The sequence below is a fragment of the Dromaius novaehollandiae genome, chromosome 15 (assembly GCF_036370855.1).
Source record: "Dromaius novaehollandiae isolate bDroNov1 chromosome 15, bDroNov1.hap1, whole genome shotgun sequence".
In the NCBI taxonomy this organism is placed as follows: domain Eukaryota; kingdom Metazoa; phylum Chordata; class Aves; order Casuariiformes; family Dromaiidae; genus Dromaius; species Dromaius novaehollandiae.
In genome coordinates, this window is record NC_088112.1 from 1,220,726 (window position 1) to 1,246,112 (window position 25,387).

The window sequence follows — 25,387 nt, forward strand, 5'->3', positions numbered from 1 at the left end:
CAGAGGATGCACTGCCAGATTGCTCTTTTCAGTTTCAAGTCATTCCAGCTGGAGCACAACCCACTGAAAGGATCTGTGGCTTCCTCACACTGAACTGGCTGGGGCAGTGGTCAGCTATTGGGGTCCTTCACCCAGAACTGGTGCATGCCTTCATGTTGAGATAGCCCACATTCTAGCAATGCACACAAACCAGGATGCTCACCTGTCACCCTGGGTGCTTCACAGAGCAGTGTGATGCCTGCTTGTGCCAAGCACTGTGCTGGCAGGTCATGGTTGCAACAGCACTGCAAGTATGGCCAATATTCCCTTCCAACAGCTTGTGGAGGACCAAAGGCTCTTGCAGCTGCATGGAGAGAAAGCAGTACACCTCAATGCGTGCTGATGTTCCCTTTAGGCCAGAGAAGACGGCTTTGGTGTCTGTCCCAGATACCTGTTCCAAGGTAGCCAATGGCTTCATCATTCTCTGGACCTCTCTCTAGATCTCTCTCTAGACCTCTGTTTCTATTGGAAAGCTTATTCCAGAGGATATACACCTCTGAATATAAAATTAAATAAAGAAAATAACCCTTCTACTGAATACTGTGTTATGAACTGACAAATCTCCAATGTCCTGAATTAAAAATACCATTACGATCTATAGCAATACATCCAAGCATCAAAGCACAACCATTAGATGAAATAATGTCCTCAAGCAACTTAGCAGAATACAGCTGTATATTCTTCCAGAAGGGATACCCCACAGCACAGCATAGCACACAGGGTTGTTTGCCAGGGTTAGTATCTGTAATGAACCACGTAATGAGCTACCCTGCAGCTATACTCAGGAGTTATCCAACAAACACAAGTGTGAATGAAGGTTACCGTGCTGGAGAGACACATGAAATAGGTATTGTGGCCATGGACAAGCCCAGTAAATAGCTTGACAAATTCAGGCATGGAATTCTTAACCTTCCTCTGGGTTCTTTTATCCGAGAGACATGATTCAAGTTATACTGTCATAAAAGTCTGTCCTGCTCCTCTCTCTGATCAATTTTAATGTATTTGTAATCAGCCAATTATCAGGTTAGGGTGCTCTAAAAAAAAAGATCAATATTCGTCAGTCTGTTGTACTGTTCAGGTCTGAAGGCAAGTAGCAAAATCCAATTTCTGTGCAGCCAGTCCTGGGAAGTGACATTTTGCAGTATGAGAAAATGAGGTTCTAGTTTCTAAGAATACATCCACCAGCTGGGCTGCAAAGAACTGGGCTATCAATCACCTTGTTTCTGGGAATGAGCAGATCAACAGCTGGATTCAGGGAGAAACCTCCTCTCATCCTTTGAACAGTGTTGTGTGCTTGTCTATATCATTTGTGATACATTACTAACAATAAGAGAATACTAATACTTTTTCTAGATTGTCTGTAAAGCTGTGTTAGATGCCTTGGATATGCCATAATTATTTCTTGGAATTAAAGAAAACTCCATGACTATAGCCATTTTCCACATGCCATTTAACTGACTGGATGTGCACATGAACCATACAGGTGTCATTTGCAACCTGTGACAGCAGTCCTTTGGGGAAGTGAGAGCAACCTCTGGGAGAAGTCACTTTCCTTGAACACTGACACCACGTGAACTATCCCTCACACACCAAGTATGAATGAAAGCACATGCCTGGGCGCCTTCCAGAGAGCAGGGAGACACATGCAACAGAACTAAACATAACACACCACTCGACAGGCATGGATGCTAACTAACCACACTCTACAGACCATGGAAATGCACCACATAGGTTGATGGAAGAGAAGGGTATGTCTAGAAAATGATAGGTGTATGTAGTCCTAAAATTGTACAAAGGACTCTTACCCACATGGGATCCACTGATAAACCTGAGCTTTCTCTCCAAGGCTGGTGGTTCTGCAACCTTGTCCCTGCTCCCCCTTCTTTCTGAGTGGAGAACCCAGGCCCAATTATTCTACAATCCCATAGGATCAATCAGCTTCACCTGACATTTAAGAAAGTGCCTTAACTGTAGCTAAGACAAGTGCCTGAGTTGAAATTTTGCTGCCCTGTTACAGGTAATTTTCCAACCATGCCCAAGGCATGATACTTGGTGTGGCACACAAGGACATTCCCGAGTGCTGTTCAGCCTTTTCCTTACTTTTCACAATGAAAATATTGCAAGTGTTAGAGTGTGCCCAGGAATGATTTTGCTTTGATATCCTCCCAAAATTATTTTTTGCTGGAAATTCCTTGGATTTCCCAGCTGGGATTCACTAACTTACAATACAAGTTACCTTGATGCAAATCAGACTTAGGAGAAAGCACCACCAGGACCTTCCTTGCTGTGTGCTCTTTGCAGGTAGTGTGGATAGGGGGATTTGGAAGGGAGTAAAAGCCCTCTGAAAAGGAAGGACCAGTCCTTGTGAGCCTCTGTCTGCATTTCTCCTGACACTCAAAATCAGCTTTTTGCTCTGGATAATGGCTTCCATGAAAAGTTTACCCTGCAGCTGTTTGAGTACTGATTGCTGAGATGTGGAAAAGGTGGTTCACATTAGGAGGACCAGAGCTCATGGTCAGGGATGTCATCATGGCTCTTCTAGGGCTGTGAGAGAGGAGATTTGTTAGTCTCACCCTGGCTGGCTGGATGATGGACAGAACTGATGCTTTAAAAATAATGATGAAAAAAAAGCTGCATGCCAAGAGCTCCTTTAGAGCCCTTAGGGCAGAAGGGCTGCTAAAAAGTTTGTATAGCTGAGAAGACAGAAATGGGAGAGGGACTAGACAGAGGGAGTCTCTCAGAAGAAAGCCCAAGGAATGCACACATCTTGTGTGTGTGTGCGTGTGTATGTGCGTGCGTGTACATATACACTGGTGCATCCATCTGAGTGTGCGCATCTAGCAAGAGATCCCACAGAGGAGTGAAATGTTTTGCTGGACTGAAGCTGAAGCCTCAGACACTGGATGTAAGATTCACAACTGGTTCCTCTTCCCCTCCAGTCACATCTGTACCTCTTGTCACACAACACCTTGTCCCAGCAGTAGCTCGTGAGTGTGTTACAATTGCACAGACAGCCTGTGCTTGGTGTGGGGTCACAAAACAAATGGGGGGCTGTGGTGCTGTGATGGACTGGGAGATGAGTGAGCGAGAGTTGTTAACCTGTCCAGAACATGAATGGAAAGGGGTATTGCCTGCTTTAACAACAAGTTGAAAACTCTTTGACTTGAGAGATTTGGAGAGCTCAGACAAAATGTGTCTTCAAATAAAGAAGTTGTCATTTATGCCCACGAAAAAGTATCTTCATCTCAGAAGAAAGTCTCCCAGCCTATGGGTGATATTGCTTACAGCAGGTACTGCAAGATCCAAGGCCGTAGTTTACACCCATATGTACTCCTGCAGGAGGATAAGGAAGGGGATAAAGTGTTCTTGGAGGTAAAATGTGTCCAGAAAAGTCTGCGCCCAGTAATTTCTGCATCAAACCAGGCTGTTGGCTGAATTACAGGCACCCACAGGAAAACAGCCAAGCACTGAAAGACTCCAAGCACCTCACTCTGCGGTAAACTGTCCAGCGGTTAATTACCATGCAGGGTGAAATGCCTCCAATCCAAATCCCAGGCCTTGCATACAAACACTTCAACTGGTGTCAGCTTTCAATCTCTGGTTCTTCTTACATTTTGGTTAGCTTGATGACAGAGCCTTGTTACTGAAAATATTTTCTCCAGGAAGCTGCACAGACTGTGATCAATTCCCCTTACAGCCTTCCCTTGGCTATGCAAAGCAGGTGGAACTTGTTTTGCATCTCCAAGTAAGCCTGGTTTTCCACATTTTAATTCATTCTTACAGCCCCTTGAGAACTTTCTGAGTGTGGGTACTAGACGAGGACTCAGAACTGAGTACCATCCTGGCCAGTGCCTAGCACAGGGATACTACAGTCCCTTCACCTTGATGTACACCCTTCTTCCCAGGTGCAGCAGAGATGTGTAGCTTCCCATCTTACCTACTGGTGATGCTAGGAATTCCTGCTCAACTGCTTGCTGAGTAAGACCGCCATGGGTTTTTCCACACACATCAGTGTTCCTGATAAACTATGGGACACAAAATGAGAACAGCGACACCATGGCATATGGAGCTGCTCACACCAAGGCACTCAGGAACTGGCATTTGACAGCTCTACTGGAAGATACACTGGTTTTATGAGCCACCATCCTCTCCAGTGCCCGTCTAGAAATGCCAAGCAGGCACTGCTCATAGACTGAATCTACTGTGCAAGGATTAGTCACCTCTATTGTGCAAGCACAAGGAGTCTTGATGTGTTCTGGAGGTATATGATCCCCTGCCTGGTGTGTGTATTTCTGCCTGGGAAATCCGAGCCTGGAATATGGGAGATACCATTCTTGGCATTTCAGATTTTGCAAGAAGGAAAGATTGATCCTGCTTTCTCTGTTCACTGTCTTCCTGCACATCAACTTCCGGATGAGTCATTGTTCCCTAAAATGCCATCTTCTCTATGTTCACGGGGATTCTTGGATGTATGAATCTGCATTTGTCTTCCTGAAAGCTCATCGTCCACATAAAATCATCTCTCCAAGCTGACCAGACCACTCTCAGCATCTGATCTGTCCTAATGTTGGTCTGTTGTTTCACTAGCTTTTACAGTCTGAAAACCACATTCTCAACAACTGATCTGAACAAAATCTGGGAAGTCCAGTGGGGACTGCAGCATGTCTTCCATGTTTTATTACCAGATTCTAGTGCAATATGCCTTCCCCTCCCTATCATTAATCATAGCACCTAAACAAAGGTCATCCTAGTTTGCCTTCTAACTAGAGATGCAAAAACACCTTTCCCCAATGCCCCAGGTACCAATGTACGTGAGGCATCAACACCCTGAAAGGATTTCTCAGTCACTTAAAAAAAAACAAACTGCTGAATGTAATTTTTCCAGTTCTAGGTATGTACAAACATTTCAGTTCTATCTGTTGCCATTTAAGACACTGTCTGGTTACTGCTGGAACAAGCAGCTTTCTATTGTCTTTTTAAGATATGAACCTATCAGACTACTTCTTTCCAGAGCTATGATTCTTTGGCTGGACAGTTCTTTCTTTGTGGTATCATGACAGACTGTTTTACCACTGTCATCTAACAACAACTTGCAGCATTGATTTTCTTCCTGACATAGATGCATACAGATAAATGTATATACACATTCTCTTACTGTCTTCAATGCTAGTAAACATAATTTTCACTTCTGAATCTGACTGCTCTTTCCAAATACCTTTTCAGTTTTCTGCATTACATGAGAGTTAATCCACAGTCTTTGTTATCAAATCTCTTCATTTTCTGTTTGGGTTTTTTAATTATTATTGCTGTTTTTGTTTTCCTTAATAAGGATAGATTCCTGGCTAAGAATACTTTCATGACTGCAAAATTGTATGCATGCCTGTGGAGGAAATGGCATCTACCAAAGTTTTCTTAAACAACTCTCGACTATGATACACATTATATTATTTCAGTTTTTTCCCCAATCATTTTTTGCTTGTAATTGTTCTTATCTTAGGAAAATTGACCCCTTTAAAGTACCATGCATATATACTATCATTTAGAATTACATTCTATCTGCCCGTAACAAATGCAATTAGGTCATTTAAGCAACCACTAATTCTGAATTCAGTAATCAGTTCACTCTGATCTGCCAGAGTGAAGTTTGATATAAAATTACACTAAGTTCACTGCAATACTTTGGTAACAGAAAACTATCATCCGTCATTTTTAGAAACTCTGAGGCTACAGGACTGGCAGCAGCATGAGTCCTTCAGCATCTGTCCCTGAGGCTGAAAAGCTGTTTTGTGAACATGGATTTTCTTTCACTTTATTATGAAGCTGTTTAGAGAAGCTATTTGTCCAGCTCTCCAGTTCGATCTGGTAGTCTGCAGGGATACATCTATGCCAGGGGCACATCAAACTTGAATCTGAATGGAAGAGAAGCCTTTGGCTGTATTACAGGACAGGCATGTAAACACTGTCCCAAGAAAAGCTGATGATTTGGAGGCAAAAATGCTACAGGTTATTGGACTCTTGTCAGTAAATCTGTACCTGTTACCCAATGGAAAGCAACCACCTGCAGAGGTGCCCATGAGCTCCAACACTGCTGTTCAGATCTTTCTTTGAAATGTTACTTAACCTAAGTGCTATGCCAGGTAGCCATAGCTCTGCTGTATCTCTGAAGAGTCCTGCACAATCGTATCACATCAACTCGCTAGGATCTCCAACATGATCTTCATCAGCCAGGTGGGTGATCTGCCAGGTAGCACATGACTTTCTCAGTGTAACTGCATGGCTCTGAGATTCATATCCAGCTCTTATCTCCAGCTCTCTGCCCTGTCAGCCCTGGGTGACTAGGGTGTCCTGTGATTGAGCCCTGTGAATCTTTTAACGTGTCTCAGTATTGCCCAGGATGTCCAATTCACTCTTGTAAACGAGAATTTCTGATGTCCGTTTATTACTCAGGCATGTGGCATTGATGTATGGGATGACTGCACAATCTCTTCTCTACCTATTCCTCCATATTTCAAGGCTCAGAGGCCTATAAGGTTGCTACCAATAACTTTGTTCATACAGTTACACAGAGCTTGTTGTCACTGGCTTCTGATGGCCAAATCTGATCCATGGTTAAGATAAGCAACCCTCCCTCTTTAGCTAAAGCCATTTGCTGGGTCCATCTCTGCTGGGAGGTCCTCCCAGCCCTCGAACTCTTTAATACTATGGTTCTTTTCAGAACATCCTTGCAGATTGTCAGAGCAGACGATACATTCTGCTCCATGGATAAAACAGTGCTGCTAGGTAGGAAGCATATCTAGAGACACATGCAATCTGAGAGGACCACCTGGACTCCTAAGGCAAGAGGGCCACTGAAGAGAAATGACCCAGTGGTGGGAAACAGTTGCAGCCTTCCCTCGCCACAAGCTGGCCCAAGACTCAGCACTGACTGCCCAGGCATCCAAGTGATCTATGCCTCAACCTGGAGCATTAAGGAGGCTGGGAAGAAGTGGGTACAGAGAGATGAATTTACACTTCCTCACATCTGTTAGATTCTGTTTCCGTAGAATACCGGCATCTCCAGGAAGCTTTCTCTGGTTGAACTGTAATGATTCCACATCAGTCTGTGCTAAAGCTGCCTGGGTCCTGCTCTTCTTAGGATATCTCATCTGACAGCTCTGGATGCAGAATGGAGATGAGCATCTGACGAGGGTTTTGCATAAAGCCTATACTTGTTTGAGGCTTGGACTGGGCCTGGAGCTGAGTAAAAGGCATAAGGAATAATTTTGCTGGCATGGGCAGGTTCTGGAGCATTGCTACAAAGGAGCAAAGAACAGGGTAAAGAAGTGGAATTTGCTGTTACAAGGGACAACTCAAGACATCAAAAGAGAGGATACCTAAGGTGTGGCCCTGGCTCTGAGAGATCAGAGACTTCTTAGTCCGTAGGATGAGGTATGGTGGCAAAGGAGGGCAAAGAAATCCAGCCAAGGTAAGCTACACCATGTATATACCAGAGAGGGCACTGCCTATCTAACTGTGGATGTTGGCCTAATCATTTATTTTCACCTTTAAAAAACATGTCAGTCTGAATCCAACCTAAAGGCCACAACTAGGTGCTCTGGTTCTCATGTTCAAAGACCTGGGATACAGGAAGAAGGATTAAAAACAAATTTTGGGAAGAAAAATCTAATTTACCTACTATAAAGGAAATATGCAAGGGGTAGGACGGGACATTGAAACCATCAGAAGTTTCACTAAACCTAACAGTTAAGGTCTGTCTGGGAGATGTGGGAGAATAGAACTGCAAAGGGTAGGGGGCTGGGGGGTCCACATCTCAGCTGTCAGGTTGCAATGGAGCAGTAAGTAATGATGAGGCGTGCAGCTACATGAACATTTTGTAAGGAGGATCTTGGCATCTTCTCTGCTCTGAGTGGTGCTGGGTTGCTACAGGAACATTTTGGGATCCTGATGGGGAGAAGACGTACAGATCCCACTGAATTACCATGATCTGTGTGTGTCCTTAGGACAGTTGTAGCTATAGAATTTATTCTTGCTGAAATGGCCACTGGAATTGGAACAGGGTGGGCAGGAATATATGGCCGAAGCAATTAGAGATATCTAACATCATTGCAGTTAATAGCACTGGGAGGGGGCAAAGAACAGATTATTCAGTGGTTGGACTGAGAGACTAACCCAGAATTATTTCTGATAAAGCAATTAGTTTTAGACTATTGTCTCTTTTGAGCTAGAAGTCAGGAGAAGATAGTGATCCTCTAAAACTAGGGAAATGAAGAGCAGTTAAACATTTTAGGAAAAAAATCAATTTCAGTAAACTATCAGAACAAAACCATTTGCAATGAAGAACTACAATTGTAACCTTTAGGACTTGATTTTTTTTTCCTGTCTGAAACTCCCTCTGGAATCTGTGAATTGGTTGAGCTGACAAAATATGCCTCATTTGCAAAGAATCATTTTTAGTTTTATTTTTTCAGTCATTTCACTCCAAGACTTTTTGTCTATGTTCTAGCACAGCTGAATTTCTGTGAGGCTTTGCGAAGGGGCAAATCACCAAATGGGGACGGGGAAGGTAGTAGAGACAGACCCGGAAAGGCTATTACTGTTCCTCACATACTAACACATCTGCTGTTCCCATCACCAACAGTGATGGGGAAAAAAAAAAACATAATCAAGCCTCCCTTCTCTGTCTCTCCAGTCAGTTATGGATGATCTCACCTGAGCTCATCTTTTTCAAAGTCTCAGTCGCAGGGCACATTCCCACTGAGCTGGTATCCCTGGGGCCACTCCATACCGTGACTACATTTCTGCAATATGGAGGATAGGAACCGTTTTTTCAGCAGAAGAATTTATCATTCCTCAGCTATAGGTCCATATGGGACTAAGATGCAGTTAAGTAGTTCCTCAGCCTGAGCTACCTTTTAACTCAATTTCCATTTCCTAAACCACTGCTGACGTCTGTCTAAATACTGATTATCTCTGCAACCACGCTCAGTTTTAGCTTTTGCTGAGTACCGCGCAGAAGATTTGGGGCTTTTGAAAGGATGCTGAGCTTAAGAAGCTGCCGCTCCAAGCAGCTCTGGGTGTTTGTCGCATTTCACCGGCTGCTTTTTCTAACACATGCACGCACACACACCCCGTGCGCATGCGCACTCCCTTTCATGTCAGCTGCCTAAGTGAATATTTGCCGTCAGATCTTCCAAACCAGAGCACATTTTTAATCAGTCAGATAATTCAATCACTCATTTCAGACCTGCTCTGTGCAGCTGTCATTTTCAAGCATCAAAGCTTCTGTGTCAAAAACCATGCAGGCTGGGGATTCATTCAGGCATCACTGTTTCAAAGTGCCAGGGGAGAGCAGGAGGGGGGATGGAGGAAAAGAACTAACAGGATGGATTAAATGAACTTATTATAAATACTTCTGAAGCTACCAGCCAACCATCCTCAGCAGAGAACAATCACTCAGGGGCAACTCAGGAATCCACGGGATTTGTAATGTATTTGCAAATCTGACTATTAAATTGCAGAGTGGGGAAAAGGAGTGTGTGGGGGGTCAAATAGAGCTTCCTGCTGGAGCTACTCAAAGCCATCGAATGGGATTTGGATGTCTGGTTCGCATTAAAATTAATGGAAATTGGGTGTCCAGACCTACAGGCAGCTTTCAAAAGCTCCGTCTCCATTTATAATTAATGCTCCCAACCGGGTGACTAAATATTTATGCAATAGGTAATGTTATACACAAAATGGAAGAGGTGCCTATTGGTAGATGAGGGCCCAAAAGAAGGAGAATCTTATGGGATGTCAGATTCAATTCACATTGTCCCTTGTTTAAAGCTCTTCTACTTGCAAATCTCCAGCAGCTCTCACTAGATTAGCAGCTGGGGTGGTATCTCCAGCAATGCTTATGTTCTCAGGGTACAATACAGGAAATTAAAATGGCAGCCCTACAACTCTCCTGGGTTCTTCTCTCCCTTCTTCCCCACAGCTCTAACTTCCTCAAAGATCTTCACCAAGTCACTTCACCTCTGCAAAGCTCAGTTTCCTGTAGGAAAATTATGTAATCTCACTGAGTTTAGCCAGTGTAGAAGGAGTGTAGTAGAGCTCGATAAATGAACACTCCCCTGTCTCACTCAAAGATGCTATAGACAGCAGGCGCCAAGCAAGAGACTGACAATAATCTGCCCCCAGGCATTAGCAAAGGCATGGTTGGATCTTTACCCCTGCATTTGCTTTGTAGCAATGGAGCAATTCAGTATATGAACCTGGTGTGCTTAGACCTTAGAGCATCTGAGGAATCTTATGATCTGGGAGGGGAAATCTGGGTGCTCCTACTGGTAAAGTACAAAGCAACCAAGTTCCACTCTCCTGGCTTGTCTTCTTCAGTGGGAAATTCCTTTTCAACTGGGCTGTGCCTTCAACTTTGGTCCAGCTGATCCACTGAAAGGGTGTCAATGAGAGCTTGTGCCTTGTGTATCAGGTTCCACCCAGAAGAGCTCCCAAATTGGACACTTGGCAGCCACTTGGGGTGGGGTCAAGGTTCACTGTGTTTCAAAATGATTTAAGGGAGGAGATTCAACTCTTTCCACTGTGGACAATTTGTATTTCACTTTCTTCTACCAGGTCCTATCCAAACACAATGGATGCAGAAGCACTGCTGACTCATGAAATATGGAGAGATTTGAAATATGCCAGAGATTTAATTGCTTTAGCATCTCAAGAGACACAAGTTTTTAAAGCCCAAATGGATACAAGGCAGTTTGAGTGACACCTCAGAGCTCACCTGGGATTCTTCTGTACGTCCCCAACTTCCAGGATGTGAGTTGCAGCTCCAGCTGCACTAGAAGGGCACAAGGCTCAGCTGAAAGACATCAGGTAACCTAGCCTTGTCTCCCCGGGTAAATAATCTCTGTTATAAAAGCATGCCTTGTACTTCTAGCCTCCGGCTTCTAGTCAGCTTGCTCTTCTTCCACTTCTCTACCACACTGCAAAGCACCAGTAGTTAACAGTGTTTTTTCCCTGTGATCTTGGATGCATTAAGTAGATCCTTCTTTGGTAACACTGTAAGACATTACAGCTGTCTTCAGCTAAAAAATCCTGTACTTCACAGCACAACATGGGTCATGGTTACTGCCAAGACTGGCTTAGCACAGATACATAAAACTGCATGCAGTCACTTAAAAGATAAAGCCAAACCTGAACTGTAGCCACATCATCTGAACCTCACAGCCTATCAGGCAATGCTAAGGGGGAAGAAGAAGACATAGTTCCTCTCTAATACCATTGCCAGTCTGATCTGCATGGGACATTTGCTGTTGCATGGCTCCATTCCCAATTTATATGATAGACTTTGCAAGACAAAAATTCAGATTCAAAGCTTACAATGATTGTCCCCAGACAAGATGCCAGGAAATCAGCAAGGACACACAAGGAATAAAATAGCTGAATTTTCTTTGTGAATACCTGTCTGCTTATTTTTTAATTAAACAACAGCTGGGTGTAAACTTGGAAGACAGAAGGATCCCAAAACAGATGAGCCCAAAACAGAGGAGATTAGGAAATCCAATATGAATGTGAGCATGTAAAAGCTTTCCACCACTGCTGGCATGGCAGCTGATGCAGAGAGAATCCTTCTTCTCACAGGATTCATCACTACAACAAGCTTCTGCAAAGATTCTCTTAAATTTTGAGCATTTAATTCCAGAAGCCATTATACACCCCAAATCACAGTCAAGTCTCCATTTGTGAGACAGACGGGTCACGGGCAAGGATTTTAGGAAAAGGTTGGAGAAACCCCTATCAGCAGTGACCTAGATAAGAACTGGTCCCACCTTTGGGCAAGAAGATGAAATAGGTCAGGTCCTAAAACTCCTTCCAGTCCTGCAGTTCTATGTTCTAAGTTCTACTATTTGTTGATACATGTCTAGGTACAAGTCTAAAGACCTCTGTTTTCTCATGACACAGGTCCAGTGACAATGTAAGCTTCCTCATCCAGAGATCCATCATGGAACTAGGCTTGGCCATGGAAGGAGAACTGTGACATACTGGCAGAACTTACCTTTGGGGTCATTCACATCTTGGCCTTGCTGCTGTGCTCCTGGCCAGGCCTGTGCTCCTGTGACATGGGTACAGTTACAAGGAAAAAAACTGAGATCAAGGACTTGGACCCTGACAGACCCCTCAACCCTACTGATGTTTTTTCTCAGACTCTGAGTCACTGACCCAACCCCTGTCTTAAGCCACAGATGTGGCTTAAGCCCCTTGCCCATGAGCCTAGCCATACTGTGAACTCATGCTGGGAACACAAGCACACTCCCAGAGAGAACTGCATACATTGCTGTGCTGTCAAACCTGCCCTAGATTGGAAAGAATTAGCTCCTTTCTGAAGAAAGATAACTGCTCTATTTTAAAAATAAAGTGGTTCAAGGAGAAAAATATAGGCAAGACGGCCTGATGCTCTGAGCTTAGGACAGGAAACAAGAGGTGTGCAGGGAAAAGCAACTGCAAGGGTGCTCTGATGGACTTTCAAGGTACTGTCCAAGCTGGAAGAAGCAACAGACTACTGCACAGAGAGCATGAATCAGCCTGCCACTGTATTCCCAACACAGCCAAAGCAGTGCTGCTGGAGAGAGTGGAGAGACCTACATGGGAACTGAAGTGAAGGAAGAAGGGGGTGCTACTCTTCAGGAGGCACTGAGCTGTGAGACTGCTCACTCTTAAATGCCAGGGAAAAAAGGCTGCTGGTAAGTCAAAGAGCCCCTGTCTCCTCCTGCCTGTGCCCGCTCCATCTGCAAGTTCAGGCCTTTGTTGCTGTAAAGGAGGTTCCTAGAGCACTTGGGGCCAATCCATTAGCCCAGTGTCACTCTAAGGGCTGGTACAAGAAGCACCTTTATGAACTCCAGGCATGAAGTTAAGAACAACTCCAAGCACAGGGGCAGTTCATAAGGAAGCTTCTTCGGGGAAAAAACTTGCTGCTTTGACAAACGGTCTCCCAGAGTGAAGCCCAGCAAAGTAGAGCAGACAACAACAGAGTCATTAATCAGGCCAACTTTGGCATCTTCCTGGATTCCCCCACCACTGTGATCAGTGATTTCACCAAGCGAGTATAGAGGAGGCCTCTTCAGAAGGGTTTTGTCTTTGCTGTTTAAAATTCAGTAGCTCCACTTTCTAAGTGGGCAGAGAAGAAACAGTTTTTGTATACAACAGCTCCCCCCAACCTCACCTCCCCATTTGTATGGAGGGAGCTCTCTGGTTTGAACTTGGCACACACACCTCTGACCTATGGTGGAAGGACACCAAGAGACTTGAAGGATGTGTCAGCTGCTTCCTAGCCTTGCTGGACTGGCACTTTGCTTGGCAGAGAGGGGCCCTGTTTGAACATCCCTTGGCTGGAGTTCAGAGAGAAATATTAGACTCAGATCACTGCACTCCAGCAACCTGGGCCCCATCTGGGACACCTGTAAATGGCTCCCAGGTTCCCCTAAGCTGGGCATCCTTACTGATTCTCCCACTGTCATTTCCTCCCAAGCTACCCCATGGGTAGAATCATATCGCTAAGAGAGGACTGGTCACAGCAAGTACATGGCCTCTTACGTCTGCACAGAGAGAAAGTGTCCATGGAAAACAGTGTGAGCAGAGGTGTGCTGCTTGCCTTCAGATGGCATTTGAAGATGACAACATAAAACCCATTTTGTGGGAGCCTGTGACCTGGAAACAATGGCAGAAATATTCAACTGACCCCTCAGAGAAGAGCTGAATATTTTTTGTCTTAAACTTTGCTTTAAAACCAAGACAAGGTGCCCTGTCTCATCTGAGAGCTATTCATTGACATTCTGGGTCAGAGTTAAGGTTACTGAGAGCATAAATGACACATTTTATCCTGCAGCCAGCTGAGACTCCTTTTTTGCATAATGAGCAACCAGAATGAGCAGAAGGATGTGATAACTGCCCTGCAAAGCTTTTTTTCACCTTAAAATGGTTTTGCAGTTGAGAATCCACAGCTGTAACATAACACGCATATGTTTGGGAACACAGTGAATCTGGGAAAAAAAGAAGTCCTCAGGCTTCGTTTGTGTCTCCTCTAAGCCATAACCCCATTCAATCTCCTCCGTGATTTCTCCATTCCACAAGTATTTCCCACTATGTCAGTTGCTGACAGGAAAAAATGTTACTGCTTTGACCAAGTTCTAGAGACCAAATTTCTCTCCTAGAGAGCTTAGAGTTCTTTCCTTTGAGATGGTCGTCTCAACTGGCTTGATACACTGCAGTCTACAACAGGCAGAGCCAATTGCTCTCTCTCTCCTGGAACAACATTGATGAACAGAGTAAAGACAGGCAGCAAGAAGGATTATGGGGCTGAAGCAATGGAGTTTTAAAAGAATATGACATTTATACGGATAAGCTGCATTTCTAGGGAGCCTGCAGCAGCAAGAAGGGCAGAGAACAGGGAGGGTGAAGGGAGCAGGGAGGAGTGTTTGTTATCTCTGAACCGTGAGGTCCCTCCTGGTAGTACAGCCTCAAAGGGAGTATGAAATGTCTCTGTGGAAACATGAGGTCTGGTCTGGACAGAGGTACTGCACTCTATAAGGAAAATGCATGTCTTGCACAGATATGAGTGGCTTTCTTTTTCCACATCCTCTCTGACACTCATTCCCTTTCCTACCCTCAGTCTGCAGCCCCGCCAACCAGCTCTCCCATCACGTTAATTCATCACATGCGTCTTATCTTGGCCACACATAATCTGGTGAACTCCGTCCCTCGACTCTCAGGACAGGGCTTAGAGAACTCCCAAAATTTAATGAAGCAGGCCCATCCCCTCATTAATTCATGTGGCCCCTCTCCTTAAATTAGGTTCTGCTGACTATGCTCACACATCACAGTTGCTGCTCTAGATGCAGGGACACTGGGGCATTTTTCAGCTGGGACACAGACAAAAGGAAGAGAGACCAGACCCTGGCTACCACTGGAGCAACTCAGGACAAATAATTACAGGCTTTCATGGCTAATTGGATCCGTAATGTCAGTCCAGGACAGGAGATGCTTTAAACCAGACTGACTGTCTGATATTACTAAGCAGGCCATAAATAAACTGCAGTACTGGTCCAAAGCTCATCGGCCTTCAATTTCCACTCTGCATGCTCTCCTCTCCCTTCCAGCCCTGCTATGGTACAGCCCACCTTGCTGAGGAATCAAGGCTCCCTTGCCTTTTTCCACAATTGCTGCATTTCAGCCATTCCAGGACACCTGGGAGTCCTGCCTGGGTAGCTCAGAGACCCTTCAAGTCTGCAAATCTCAGTGTGTCACTGCTAGCTTGCATGAGAAGCTGCTATTTTTAAACTCCAGTTCAAGGGCAGCAGGTAAACAAATCAGTCGGTTAGGAAGGGCCAAGCAGTGCCAGAGAGATCAATATTAGCAAGGGCTGGCAAGGTAAAGATGAGGCATTTTTAGAGGGAAACAAAGACAAGGCATTTTTAGAGAAAGGCTTGTGAGCTGGAAATAGCTTCCCTGCAATGCCCAGGCTGCAACATGTCTTTTGCTCTCAGTTTCAGTACAAGACTACAGTTCAGTCCCAGCTCACAACCCTAGAAGTCCTTCTTCCCATCCCTGCTAGATGGCTCTCCCAGACCCTGAGAGTGCAGGCATTTGAAATAGTGCGCAAATGAGAACACCCAGTGTTGCATGACAGCCAGCCAGCACACAGACACCCAAAATCTTAAAGCAACGTGGAAATCTGACTCTTCTCTTCAAGGATCTTCAGCATCTAATCATCTTTAAGAAGGCAGACTCAAAACCCTGCACTGGTATTGGGCCTCTGAGCTCATACAGTGCGTGCTCGCATCTCCCACCTTAGAAAAGAAGGCTGGTTACTACACAGGATGACATGTACTTCCCCCAGTGTACAGATCAAAGGAATACTGCTTGTACTGCTTGGGATCACGACAGGCAAAGCTTCTGCCTCCACCACAGGAAAGCCAGGCGGCAGGACACGTAGGAAGGCAATGTCACAACAAAGGACATTCCAACACTCTAGGCCACGCAAAAATAGATTAACCTACTTGAAAGTAGGACAAACCCACTAAGAGCAGGACATCTGGTCACCACAGCAGGAGGAGCAAATACAGCGGAGCAGCTTGTCCATGCACACATCTAACTTGATGGGAGATCACTGAAGAGAAAACATGCAATATGTTTGGGGAGGTGCTTGAGACAAGTAGTCCCCAATCAAAGCAGAGTGGTTCTCCCTCTCTCTGACACTACTGTTATGCTTGCTGCTGGCAGCCATCTTTCTACCTACAAGAAGCAGCATTGCGCCCCAACAGACGCTCTGTGAAGGCATCTTTCTTCCTGAAAGAAAATCATCTAACAGCTTGAAGAGGAGACTCTTGCCTTTGAATGCCAACTTCAAGGCTGAGTCAGACAAAAAAGGCAGCAGGAAGACTCCAGGACAAAGATCAACATGTTTTAAAGAAAACTACCTGAAGCTGCCCTGATCTGCAGCCCCTCAGGTTAGGAACTTCTTACAAATGGTTAAACTGTCCCTGTCCTGTGCTGACAGCTGGTCCTTCTATCTGATCTGCTAAACCCAGGGTTTTGCAAGAAATTTCTTCTTCGATCCCCAAACCATTTCCAGAGAGAAAGATGAGCCTAACAACTGAAGTGCCAGATCAAGTTTAACGCTTGCACACTGCTTCAATAGTCTCAGCTACTGGGGCCCATTCCTTCAGTCAGCTTAAGCCAATCTAGCTCTGCTGGACTCCATGTGCTTCCCTGCCTTTCCACCAGCCAGGTTTTCAGCCCACTGGCAGAGCACTGTTCAGAGAGGGCATGATAAAGAAGTGATTAAGGATCATCTGCTCTTGTATTAGCATCTTCAAAAGCTCTGCAACCCACAAGCCAGCCACCAGGCTGCAGTTAAACCAAGCATGATGGGTCTTTAAAAGGGAAACAACAAAGTAAATACCACAGATAGCATGCTCATCAAAGAAGCCTCACTGCTGTTCGAAAAGGGGAGTTAATGCCACTCTGCTTACTGACTGTGCAAGGGCTGGAGTTTCGTATCAGGCCCCTGCAGGACAGGCAGCTTTCTTGGCTCAGGACTGTGTGCTGGAGAGGAAACCCAGAGCACCAGGTCTCATACTGTGGCTCAAAATCTTGTTCCTTGTCTGCTGCAACTCTTGACGAAGGCAGTAGGAAAGCACACAGACTTAGGTCTGTGGGGAACTTTCCTTTGTAGGAAGCTTTAAGCCCCTTCAGAGAAATGGCTCCCTGTGAGAAGTGGTTTCTTTTGCTAAACCCGTATTTCCAGAAAGCAGTCTGGGGCAGCTGTCCAGGTGTGAACCACAGTAACCTTCCCTGCACTCGACCCAGGGACGTGTTATCAGCTGAGTCTCCTGGAATGACGAGATGGTTACAAGGCAGCTGCCCCAAGACAGGACCTTGGGGTATTCAAAAACCAGCACAAGACCTGTAAGAATAATAAAAAATGTAGCAAATGGTCCCATTTCATCAGGCTGTACAGTTTACCTCTATGCAGGTATTCACCAGTTTCGTGTCCCACTTCAACCACAGCACAACCCAAGGGATCAACACAATCCGAGGGCTACTTATTCTCTCAGTAGACTCAGTAGAGATCAGACCACCCTCAGAAAAAGCACTGAGACCTCTCTGCAAGTATTCCTGCATCAGTTTCCTTTTAACCTTGAAATAATCCATCACCTGCAACAGCCTTTAACTACCTTTTATTGAATTGGGCTGCTCAGTCATTCGCTCTGGGCTAGGGAAGTTTGTAAACTAGCCTAGGACAAAGGTAGGAGGCAGAGAAAGTTTTCACTGGTCTTTGTTAAGGCTGTTACAACAACTACTGCTAGCATTTATCTTCAAGAGAGGACAAAGCACTGGGGCAGAGAGGAGGCATGTGCTTTACTTGTAAAGCAGGGCAGATTAAGGCACCAGTAAGGCAGGAAGAGGTCTTACTCGGCTTATGCTAGAGCAGCATATCGCAGTCCTTTCCCAGGGACAGGCTGCTCTCCCCAGCAGTCCAGGGTGGTTAGCAATGCTGCTCCTTTGGGGCTGAAAGTAGAAAGTCTGGGGGTTACAGGAAACACTGGGACAGAAGATACCACCATGTCCAGCCCAGCGTGGCCTCAATCCCATTCTTGGTGCTAGCAACAGTGACAAGAACTTGCCTTCAACCTCAGGACAGTAAAATTTCATTTCTCAATGCTGGGGCATAAGCTAGAACTAGTTCTGAGCTAGGCTGAGGCAAAGGGCCCAGCAATGAGAAAGCTGATCATAGGCGCACAGAAGCAAGCTCTTCAAGGCAACTCCACCACTCATACATTACCTCTGCCAGCTAAGTCAAAAACCCCAGAATGGCCTCTTCCCTTAAGTTTGACTCAGAGCCCATCTCTCCCCTTCCCCTGCCAGACTAATGGCAACATTTTATAGATAGTAAGAACTGAAAATATTCACTTTAAGATGATATTTACTCCAAAATGCCTTTCATCCTATGCAAAGGCTTTTCTAACTAAAGAATAATTTGAAATCTACAAAAAATAATTTGGCTCTGAAGGTGTCAAAAGCATTGTAATTTATTTTAATAAAAAGATATGTTGGGAAAAAAAAGAATGCTAATTTACTGAATAATCTGGTTTCCTTGGGCCAGCTCCCCACTCCCTCGCCCAAGCATGCCAACAAAGAGGTAAAAACACATTCACTCAATCCTAATCAATAGGTAATAGCTTAACCTGAGATCCTCTTTTCTCCTCAGAACATTACCCAGAGGAACCTCAAAGCTGAAGACAGTTAATAGCAGTAGAAGACAGATCCTCACAGCAACAACTTCCTGTCCCACGTAGACAGCATCCTATGCTAGCAACTTTGCCAAGAGATTACTAACTTTGCTTGCTAAGGTACCAAGAAAGACCTGTTAATCTTCACATCGTGTTTTCTTTCCATTAGACCAAGGTGACCTGCAAATCAAATTGAATGGGGTTGTCCAGGCCATATCTTTTTAATTCTGTTTCTCAGCATTCCCTCTACATCAGACACTTAAAGCAAGCCCAACCTCTCTCACCCTATTCTGAGCAAAGGAACACTGCTTAAAATCTGGCAGAAACTCATAGCTGAGCTGGGTTTCATGGTCATGTGAGCAGCAGGAGGAAAGTCCCAGTCTACAGCTCACTCTGAGCTCCAAGCTTCCTCTCAATGAAGTCTCATGCTTACCAGCCATTCTGGATCCTGCTCAGGGGTGTCTTGCAGGAAATTGCTCTGCGGAGAGACCCTGAGGACAGGATGAACCTTAAATCCCACTCTTCTCCTGGTCTTATTCAGCAATTGAAAGAGAAACTGAAAGCCCCCTCCCAAAAGCAGATGCCTGTGAGCTCCACCAAAGGTCTAAGCAGGGGCCCTCTTCTGACATCACCAGGTATACAGATGTTCATGTCCCCTTTTATAGAACAGTGGGGTTGGCTGGAGCACAGGAGATGCAGATAAATACCCTGCCTCTCTGGATCACATCTTAAACACCACTGGATGGCATTTGAAACGATGTTTCTGGCACCCAGTTGAGCTTACTCCATTACACAGAAGAAAATTTACTGAGTACTGGACACATAAGCAGGAGGTCAGGAACCCATAAACAGAAAACTCCTTGTACTAAACCCTCTTCTAGACCTCAAATCCTCCAAAACCAGAACACTGAGTCCTCCCCTGAACAGCCTGATCATCACTGCAGCCCTCTGAGACAGAGTTACAAAACTTGAGCACACGTTTAATCTCCCAGTACTCCTTCCTGGGAAGACTCTCCAGGTAAGGACAGCCTTTAGCTCAAGGTGTGTGCATGACCCACAGTGAAAGGGGCATATGAGGTCTACAAATGGCCCTTCCTGTGCCCCACTGCAGCCGCACATGGGGCAGTACAGCCCCCAGAGGTCTCCCAGAGGTGATAAGGCTGCACAGGGAGCAAAGGGACCTCAGCGCTGAACTGGCCCCCCACTGCCCCACAACCCGGGGCCCTCTGAGTGAGCGTCACTGCCAGGAGATCCCGTGGCCTGCATGGGCCAACCCTGCACAACACCCCCAGGGAGCCCGGTCCGGGGGGCCGGGCCCCACTGGCACCTGCGCCTTGGCCCAGCTTGGTGGGGGGATGACACGGTGCAGGTGGGCTGCCCGGGAAGGGTTTCTGGGCTTGCGGCATGGGGAAGGGAAGCCCCATCACCTCTGGACGTGCCGACAGGCAGATGGCCAGGGATGCCGATGAGGGCCAGGCTATGGCTGCCCCATGCGCCTCCGTGGGGGTCGCACTCCGGGGCCCCCAGACCCGCATCCCCAGGGCCCAGCCGCCTGGTGAGGGGCTCTGCCAGGCCCTGGGGGCGCCGCTGCCGGGACAGGCCGGGGCCCGGGGCAGGCCGCCGCGGCGGGCCCTGCCCGCAGCCCGCAGCCCGCAGCCCGCGGGCGGACACGCACTCACCGCGCCGCCGCGCCTGGCCCGCGTCCGGCTCCAGGCCCGCATCCGCGTCCCTGCCTCGCCGGCACCGGCCCCCGACGAAGCCCGCCGGGGCCACGCAGCCATGGGGAAGTCCGCGCTGCACAGCGCGTCCTCGAAGCGCCTGACCCTGCCCCGGGCCCGCGGCGCTGCGGCCGCTCCCGCACGGTGCGGGCAGGGCCAGCCCGGCTGTCCCGCCACCGGCCGCGCCGCGCACTCTGCCGCCCCCTGGCGGCCCGCGCCCGGCCTCGCCGCGCGGCCCCGGCGGGTGGGGCAGGCCGTGGGGTGGGACAGGCCGTGGCGTGTGGGGGGAGTGGACGGGCTGCGGGGCGGGGGGTGCGAAAGGACACGGACTGTGGGACAGGCTGTGCGCTGTGGGAGAGGACAGGCTGGGGGGGGCAAGCCATAGGGTGTGGGGGGAGTGGACAGTCCATGGGGGAGAACAGGCCGTGGGGTAGGGGGAAGTGGACAGGCTGTGGGGTGAGGGGGGCAGGCCATGGGCTGAGACAGGTCATGGACTGTGGGACAGGCTGTGGGGTGGGGGGAAGTGGATGGGGAAGGCTGTAGTAGATACAGACAGGGTAGTACATACAGGCAGGTACAGGGGTGAGACAGGCTACAGGCGGTGAGACAGGCTGTGGGACCACCTGTTCTCGCCACAAGACCTTGTGACCTGGGTGCGGGAGCAGGGCACTGCCTGCACCTGGGGCAAGGATGCTGCTGCATGGGGCCCACAGGCATGGAGGTGGCCCGCAGCTTTTGTCCTGGGGACAGTTCCCCTGTTGAAGCAGAGACGATGGCTGAATCCTGGTGCTGCGTGAAACTGGGAAATGTTTTGCTCTCCTCTCAGGGGCAGCCACTGATGCTGGCTGAGGGCTGGTAGCACCACTCCACCAGCACAAAACAGCATATGGCAGACTTATGCAGCCCCTGAGTCCCTCGCTATTCCAGCTTCCTGACTTTTAGGGCCTTCTTATGATTTTCAAGGCTGCAGATATGGTGGCACCAAATACTTGTGGAGGCTGAGGAGCTTGCAAGCTCTCCCAGCAGAGCAGGGAATCAGATAGAGCCCAGCCTAAGCCTCTTTCTGGGGATGTCAGTGAGCCTGAGGTGCTGGCACTCACCTCCAAGCCCAGGTTGTTCCCACACCAGCAGGATTAAATCTTCGATCAGTTCATCTCCAAGATCACTGTGCCCATAAGATGGCCTCACTGCATGGCCGTGACAGAGGACTTAGGACTATGGATATTCCCACTCCTCACTGGGATGCAGCCACAATGCTAGTATGTGGGTTCCCAAGGCCTGTGTGAACCCATGCTCACCACTCCAGCTCCTACAGAGCAGGGAAAGGTCTGAGCATCTTCTCAGGGCCTTGTCAATCATGAAACACTGGCAGAAGCCAGGCAGAACCACTGGATTTTGGCAGGAGACCAAGGCTTCAGCCCTCCCTGGGGCACTTGCACTGTGTCTCCAGAGCAGGCAGGGACTCCAGAGGAGTGCTTGAGCTCTGCAGTCTCCTGTCACATCACATTGTCTAGGTCACAGGTTGGCATTCCTGGACTGTGACACCACACGTTCTTCCTAGTGATGAGGAACTTAACCTCCTTCTTCTCCTGCCCACGACCGCTTCCCAGTGACAGGGGACAGAGGAGGTGGCATGTGCAGGAGGAGGCATATGTTCCCTCTCCCCTCCAGGCAGCAGTTACCCTCTGCACTTTGCACACTGCACTATGGCTGTCGATGGATGGAGACGTGTGCTCAGCATTCACCTTCTGGGTTGGAGCGTTGCTAAGAGACAGGATCCCTGGGGAAGCTGTGGTGCCAGTGTTTGAGCCTGGCGTGTGGGCAGGAGGGGGTGAAAAGCTTGGGAAGCTCAGGGCAAGGAAAGGCCAAGAAGGAGGTCACAGAAAAGGCTGCTGCAAGACACCATGAGAGACACCCCTCCTGCCCCGCATAGGAAAACCTATGGGAGTGCCAAGAAGGAGGTCAAGACCGGGGGGAAGGGCTCAGGAGCAGCAGGGAAATGCTGGGAGACACATGAGGTTAATCTAGAGAGAAGTTTCCTGTAGGTTGCAGGTCAGAGAGATCAAACCAAAGCGAGGTTCTTCTGTTAGCAGACTGTTCCCCCTCCCGGGCCTGCTACAGGGGAAAGCTCACTCTGGTTGTTGTGGGCGAGCAGCTGGGCAAGCACAAGCCAAAGGGGTCGAGGCTGAGCAGGCAGTCTGACAGCATGGGAGGGCTGGGGGACACTGAGGGCAGGATCGATGCACTGGGAGCCAGGCACTGCCACAGGTGAGCTGCAGCTGGGTCACTCACTGGAGTGTTTGCATCGCGTTGAGGAATTCTCTCTCTTTCTTTCATCTCCCCCTCTTTTGATGTGGTCAAGGATGTCAGAGGGGATCTGAAACCCAGTGCAGTGGATGGACAGAAAAGATGGCCAGAGATCATGCAGCACGCAGCTTAGTGTTAGCTAGACACCTGTCCCAGACACGGGGCTGGTGCAACTAGGTGCCCCAAATGACATCGCTATGGCCATTTTACAGGATGAGGAGCTGCTCCCTATCACCACAATAGACATTTTCCATGTCTGAGACATCTGAGAATGTCTGAGATGGTCTTTTTCACACTTTTCACTGTAACCCACAAAAGCTAAAAACCGTCTTTGCCTTTTAGGTGACCAACATTCTATCATGTGATTTAAAATTATAAAGTATATATAAATGCATATATATACACACACATATATATATAATGAAGTTGGCAGCACCAAGGAGGCCACAGGAGAGAGCAGAAAGAAGCATAGAACAAGTTAAATAGGAGGCTTCATCCCACATCATTTGACATTGCCTCATTCCTCCAGTGCAGCTGTAGGTGCTGAGTTTAAAGCTTCAGGCTGCAGTGCTACAGCATATTAGGGGATGGCTGCTCAGAGTAGGCAGTTACTGGGGTCTCCCAGGCCTTCCTAACGTCAAATTAATGCCTTGTGCAATCCTTGACAGGGCCTGGAGGCTGTGGCATCTCAAGCAGGGTAGGTGCTGGAGCTCGGTTTTGCAGCCTGCGTGAAGTGGTCGCATGTTGGCGTCTGACACTGTGTGGAACATGGTGGTACTGCAACAACTGCAAAGAGAAATGCTCTAGTCATGGGCACAGCTTCCTCCACTGCTGAGCTGAGAACTGCCCTCTGCAGTGATCCTGTCCTCTTCTTTCTCTCCTTTGTCACACCAGTGCCACTTGTCTCTTGTGAGAGGTTGGTGAATGGGATGCCCCCTGGCATCTTTACTGCTCACCCTCTGATGCAGGTATGCATTGAATGATCCTCAAAGTAAAACAAACCACAGGAGAATCCTTGCTAATTTGTTGAGCCTTGAGCCCAAGTCAAAGTGGTTTGCTTTTCACAGATCTGTCCCATTTTTATATTTTCATTAGGGTCACTAGTAGTAATTTTAATCCATGGTCTCCATTAACATCAAACTGCCTTAGATTGGTGTCCATGTAAACGAAAATGTACCATCTATTCTGTATGTATTCTTCCCAGGTGATAACTCCTTACCCTTGTCATGCCCCCTTCTCTACCCATATGGGTCCCAATTCTCTTTCTCTGGGTACCCCTCTCTCCCACCTTTGGTCTAAGAAGTATTCAGCATTTTGAGGGGGAAGAACTCCAGGAAACACCACACTGCATGTTAGCAGAAGTCAGGCATTTTGAATGGAAGCCCAATCAGGTTAAAAATTAGGTTCAGAAGTTTCTCACAAATGGGGGGGGGGGGGGGGAGAACATATCTTAGACACAAAGGCACCTGTTTGCAAACAAAAAGCTAAAAGGTCATATAGAAGCAAACCTTATGATTTTCCTAGTTTGATGTCTATGAACAGCAGCTCTCCTGTGCAGCACTTTTGGGAATCCTTCAGCAGCCTCACAACCTAGACTACCTGGGAACTGGCTTTTCGAGGCTGCAAACCCTGGCAACCTGTGAGATGACAGCACTGGAGGCCAAAAGCAATGAGTGTGGATTGCAGGCAATTCTTCCTTTCTCAGCACCACCTTCTCAACACCATTAATGGCACAAATGTGGAACTCCAGTGTGTACAGGTCCTGGCCTGACTCTGAAGTGAGCAGAGCAGACCTGTCTCCCATGCTGAACAAAACACTGGTCTCTGGTTCCTGCGCCATGCTGCCCAACTCTGACTCACGTTTTCAGTGTTACATTCTTCACAGCTGCCATCTACAGACAGTTCACCCTCATGTGTCTCTTCTTTTTTGGTGCATGGGATCCCAGGCAGGGAGAGCTAATGGCACATATCAGTTAGTAAGGCAGAACCCTACTGAAAGGCACTGAGCACAGCTAGCACCACTGTGAGCCCCACATGCCACATTTTCCTGCTGGGAGAGAATTCTCCAGCACATCTGAGATGCTATCAGGCTGGCTTACTCTGGAGAAGTATTGCTGAACACACCAAGCCTGAGGGATCAAGGAGGTACCATTCCGGCCAAAGAGGTGAGGTGCTCCATTCCCTGAATTGTGTTGTACCAGGCAACATCCTCTGCTATCTATATCATCACCTAGCCTCATTTCAGGAAGCTGGGAATCCCATTTGGAAAGGGGGCTTCAAATCTCTTCTTAAAGTTACTTCCCTCTCCTCAGAAAAAATGCACTGAACTGCACTCTGGTGGCTCTTAGTTACTGACAGAAAGAGAGAGCACTGTTCTTAGGTTTCCTCCTTCTCTGCATTGACTCTAAGTATATGGCAAGCAGGGCCATTTGCCAATGTTTGTGTCTCAACAAACAGTCTGTCAGCATTTTAGTGTATGGCTTCAGCTGGGATCAGCCATGCGTTCTCCCCCCATTAAATGGCAGAGCTGTGTGCAAACACCCT

General features: G+C 47.4%; 1 protein-coding gene across 2 annotated transcripts in view; it reads right to left on the minus strand.

The window, feature by feature from the left end:
* Positions 1-20,697, minus strand: part of PSD2 (pleckstrin and Sec7 domain containing 2) — a 102,090-nt gene extending 81,393 nt beyond the window's left edge. For both annotated transcript variants that reach the window (XM_064520727.1, XM_064520725.1), the window contains exon 1: positions 20,498-20,697. The gene's annotated coding sequence lies outside the window, so the exon portion shown is untranslated. The remainder of the gene's footprint in view (positions 1-20,497) is intronic.
* Between the last annotated feature and the right edge of the window lie 4,690 nt (positions 20,698-25,387).